Below are 5450 nucleotides of genomic sequence, written 5' to 3'. Positions count from 1 at the left end.
AAAAAAAACTTAAATGAGATGCAACTGGTTTGATGTGAACATAAGTTCATGTTGGGGATAAAGGATTTAGAAAAACCGGCATCAGCGTAAATTTAAACCAACAAGTACATGATGCTCTGTCCAAAACGTCTCTGGTTTTATGATTGGGATTTAAGGAAAAGTAGTCTTTTATATTTGTGGTAGTAAAGACAAAATTGGGTCAACAGCTGCTGTGCCTATTACAACCAGTACATAAAGAGAAGTACTTCTGAATTTCTGTATTTTCCACACAATAAGCCTATTTTTATTTTGAAAACTACTGTGGATCTTAGAATCTGCTTCGTCTTATTTATGGATTCATGTCAAAGCGAATATGAGAGGTACATTTTGGTGTGGCTTATATATGATGTAAATTTGAAAATAGACCATTCATTGACTGAGTGTTTTATAATCTTTTGTGCCTTATAGTCCAGAAAACACAGTATTAAATGAAAGATAAATGGTTGAAGCTTGAAGAAATGTTCCACAGGATAAATGTTTGGAGTGATGCCTTCCACAGTAATCACAACCATTTTAAATGTTTGACTAGTTTACGATCCTTCTTAAGTGAAGGAAGAGATAAATGGTTAACTGGGGTGGTATATTAAGAGCATGTTGCGAGAGTTTCATATCTGGGGCTGATGGGAAACATGACTTTCTTCTTGTACAGGACAAACTAGCCTTTAGTTACTTACAAGGGTTCAATAAGCACTAAGTTCCAATCACAAGGGAATTGTACATGTACATGCATCTGAGTAAACTAATCAAAGCTGACTTCTGTTCTTTGACGTTAATCTGTTTGCATTCACATTATTGGAATCCCACCAATGTTCACCTGCAAGTTAGTCGACTCCTTTCCTGTAATTTATCTGATATTTATCTGATTAGCTCAAAAAACAAATTCTGGTGTGGCCCAAGCAGCCCTAGTTTGAATGTCCTTTCCAGATTCCAACAAATACTGGACTCCTTCAACAACTACTGGAGGGTTTTTGGTTATGAATCTGTATATTTTGTGGGCCTGCAGAAACATCTGCCTTGTCATGTCCTGTGGCACAGACTGTTCAGTCTTTTCAAATCCAAAGTGACATGCTAGTTTGCATTGACTGAAGTTATTCAGATTCCTTTCCAGAAAACCATGGACACTGCCAGAGCTCCTCGTTGTCACGGATTTCTTGGTGCTGCCAGAGGCTGACAGATTTTCAGCTCGGTCAGCAGGGGTTTGCATATTTGCTCATTGCAGTGATGTGGCCCTTTTGGGTTAGTAGAGACCAGACTAGGAGGCACTGAGGAAATTACAGTTCAGTGTGAAGTCTGGTTAAAAACTGTCCTTTCCGAGAGACATTACTGATTTAGTAAAACAAAAAAAGGAGGGGAACCGTCTCTACTTTAATTAGCATTGGGTTGTGTGAAATATCTCGGCGTCTTGATCTAAGAAGGGCTTAGTCAAAGTTTGAAAGTGACAAAAGGACTGGGGGTTCATGTCTGCACTGATGCAGATCTTTTATAACCATTAGGTGCCTAAGAAATATCACAGCACATGAAAACAAAAGCCTTCTAGTCAGAGCTATTCTTAGGAATAGAGATGTTGAAAATGTCACATAAGATGTCAAGGAAAACAAAAGACTTTGTTAGCCACAACAGACCTGAGGCACCATTTACAGGTGAGTCACCCTAAATCCACATAAACATATGAAAATCCACTTTTACATCATGAAATGAGGAGAACTACTGAAGTAAAGTAAAATATCTTTTTTTATTTCTGTGACTTTGAAAAAAAATATGATTTATTGATTAAATAAAACACAAAAACAGAACACTAAAAAACAGGTGTGTCTTCATACTTGTCTGTACCTGTTAGTACTATAAGTACTTTTTTTCCGATCATTTTGGTGCTCAAGCAATTTGTTTCTTTCTATAAAGAAAGCAGATATTGAGTTTCCAATTATCCAGAACTGTGCACAGTAGTGACATCTCTCTCATTGCTAAAAAGATTTTGTTTGCTACTGGTTTTAAACATTTGTTTTATAGGAGGAAGTTATTTTCCAAGAATATTTAGTATCTTGAAAAATGTAACAGTAAAAGAGCCTTTTGGGCTTGTTTTCTACTAATAAAATTCTATAGGAGCCGCAAAGTCTTTTTTAAATTTTGCTGTGCATTCATTACAAGGTTCATTTCATAAAAATTTTGAATTATGTTTTTTTTTCTGGCATGGATAAAAACAGAAATATAAAGAGAAACTAGCCTTTTCTCAAAATGTGAAATTATATTTTACAGATGACAGAACCTCGTATGATCTCCTTTCAAAATAAAAGACACCTTGTGCCAAACTGGATCATCCTAGTGGAACTCTGGACAACATAAGATAATATGTGCTTTAAAATCATAAAAGATCTGTTTTACCAAATTTTTGCTTAGTATTTCAAAGATGTGTATTCTAGAGGAAGCATAGAGCAAACAAGACCTCTTCAAGTCATCAGGAATGTAAAAAAAATCTTTACATAGTTTATCTTCGAGGTGGAGTTCAGTCATAAATTTATAAACTTAACTAATCTAAATAAAAAGAATACCATTATTTTATTTTTCTTTAGCCAAAACGCCACCATGGAGAGGTAGAAGAGCCACAAGTGGCTCTGGAGTCGCAAGTGGCAGACCCCTGGTCTGTGCAAAAAGGTACACTGTATTAGCAAAAGTATTGGCTCACCCGTCCAAATGATCAGAATCAGGTGTCCTAATCACTTGGCGTGGCCTCAGGTGTGTACAATCACGCATTCAGGCATGCATACTGTTTCTACAAACATTTGTGAAGGAATGTTTCGCTCTCAGGAGCTCAGTGAATTCCAGCGTGGAACTGTCATATGCCATCTGTGCAACAAATCCAGTTGTGACATTTCCTAACTTCTAAATGTTCCACAGTCAAATGTCAGCTGTATTATAATAAAATGGAAGAATTAGGAACCAACAGCAACTCAGACGCCAAATGGTAGGCCACGTAAACTGACCAAGAGGGGTCAGCGGATGCTGAAGCGCTAAGTCTCTGCACAGTCAATTGCTACAGAGCTCCAACATTCATGTGACCTTCAGATTAGCCCAAGTACAATACACAGAGAACTTCATGGAATGGCCGAGCAGCTGCATCCGAGCCACACATCATGGACCATCATCAAATGTAATTCTTTGGGTTAGGAATTTGATGCTCTCCAGTTCATATTGAAGTCAAGGCAAGTGTGCCAACACTTTTGGTAAAATAGAGTATGTGTGGACATTCTTCGCCAATTGCTGCTATGATGTCATCCATGTGCAGCTTTGTAGTTCTTAATAGAATTAATCAAAAACAACTCAATAACACCACAATAATGATCAGGAATATAAAGCCAGATGAGATGTTTGTTATTATAAAGTAATGGGGTACATGGAGGGCTGATCACATTGGACGGTAAAGTGTTGAATAATGTAGGTCAACGTATGTATTCAATGTATTCAAACATGAAGCCACTTTAAATTGTTTTTTTTTTAACTTAAATGTACCACCATGTCACAAATTTAAAAGAAAACACCTCAAAATTATACTTTTTATGGCAATTACTTGGCAAAATAAAAAGTAGATTACCAGTAATTAAATATAGTTCATGTTTAATTAATTGCACAAAAAAATTAATCACATGCATGAGACATTCTACAAAACAACATGCTATAACTTGGTGCTCCCATTGATACTTTTAATTTAGAATAGTTAGATATAATTGTAGTCAGGAAAATAAATAAGTCAAAGATTTTTGCAATATGCATCCAGTGACTGTCTGAACGATCTGGTCTGGTTCTGCATTCATGACTACTCCCTGACTATAATCTCATGTTACATTCCTGATCCTTAGCTTTCGGTAGATTTTGCTTTTTCAACCTCAAGTTGAATCAAATACTTGTTGATGGGACCAATGCAAATGCTTGGTTATGTCTGAGAAACGAGCAGAGAAGTATGTGGTCCAATTCCCACACTCCCACTCAACATGAGTGTGATGAAGAGGAAGACAGGAAGGATGCAGGAGAACAAGACTACTTTCCTCAAACAGCAAAGATTTAGGTTCCTGTAGGGATGTTGAGACAGAGAAATACTAAAAGTCATGTCAAACCACAGATAAGCACTTTGTCTGCTGCTGTTGCCATTGAAGGAAAAAGGAGATGATTTTCTGCTTTATCCAAAAAGAATCTCATCATTACTGTTTTAATGCTGGACATAACTTACAGATCTTCTGATAAATCATTATTTTGCTTTAAAAACTATTTTTTTCTATAACTTTAACACAAAATAATGGCTTTATTCATTCCATTGTCAAGACTCAAATGGGTATAAAACAGCAAACGCTTTCTATTTACTTTAATATTATGTAATCATTTGAATATGTCAGGCAGAGCAGCATTGACAGGATTGTTGGACATGAATTTAGATCAGCATTAGAATGCCTTTACCTGACCTACGTGCCTCTCTGCTCACAGGGTGGAATTTATGAGGACAGAAACTTTAGGAATGAAACTCGAGGAAATGTGCAATTGTTAGCTGTGTTACTTAAAGCTAAAACTGTTTGCAAATAAATTCTGTCAGTAAATACAAAAATACTTTACCGCTCAGTGGATAGCTTAGTAAGCTATAGAGCGGCGCTCCCCAGGCTCCGGCAGAGCAAACAGCTGTCACTTCAAGATTATAGGCAGTAAATTTGAGACGCATTCATAAGAGAGACGGCAGACGCGATTTTTGACATGCCTGCCGCGTCTGGTGTGAATGCACAATTACAGCTCATTTTTGTGGTTGGCGCAAAAACAGACAAACATGTATTTGTATGTCAACCAAAAATCCTTCTTACATCTTATCTTAGTGAGTTTTGTTCATGTTAAAGTTGTGTGAAGAAATACAAGTAACAAAAATTGCAACAATAAAAAACGCTAGTAACATGTTATTGAAAGTAAACTCAAAGAAAAGCTTATTTATATTGCCTCTAAGAGTTTAGGACATAATCTAACCTATAACGTCACTAAAAATCGAAATATCTGCTGGTGTAATTTCACTAACTAGACTGGTCTGTGATGCTTTTTTTTATCATCACTAGACTCTTAAGGACTTACAGGAGAGTATTTTAAGTTTGACTTCAGGGGAAGATACGTTTTTTTTTCCCCAAAACATCGTAAGTTTATAAAATGTTGTTAATCTTTGAGTCTTTTATCTTCATTAAAATGTATTCTGATTTTAAAATATGCAAGTTTGGACCAACCAGAAAAACTGCATCTTCACAATTTACAAACAGATGCTCATACTGTTTCTGTTGTTGATCTGAAAAGGTCACTACGCCTTCTAAGCCAGTGGCGGGCCGTGCATTTCACACCTAGGCCTTCAGTAGTGCTCCATCTGAATCAACCCAACCCTCAATAACTATTTTATGGCT

General features: G+C 36.4%; 1 protein-coding gene across 1 annotated transcript in view; it reads right to left on the bottom strand.

Moving 5' to 3' along the window:
- si:ch211-127i16.2 (probable flavin-containing monoamine oxidase A) overlaps positions 1–5450 on the bottom strand; it is a 74433-nt gene that overhangs the window by 3824 nt on the left and 65159 nt on the right. The gene's annotated exons all lie outside the window — the stretch shown is intronic.

Source organism: Oryzias melastigma, linkage group LG12, assembly GCF_002922805.2.
Source record: "Oryzias melastigma strain HK-1 linkage group LG12, ASM292280v2, whole genome shotgun sequence".
Lineage (NCBI taxonomy): Eukaryota > Metazoa > Chordata > Actinopteri > Beloniformes > Adrianichthyidae > Oryzias > Oryzias melastigma.
The sequence above is the reverse complement of the archived record's forward strand: the minus strand, read 5'-3'. Positions and strand labels throughout refer to the sequence as shown.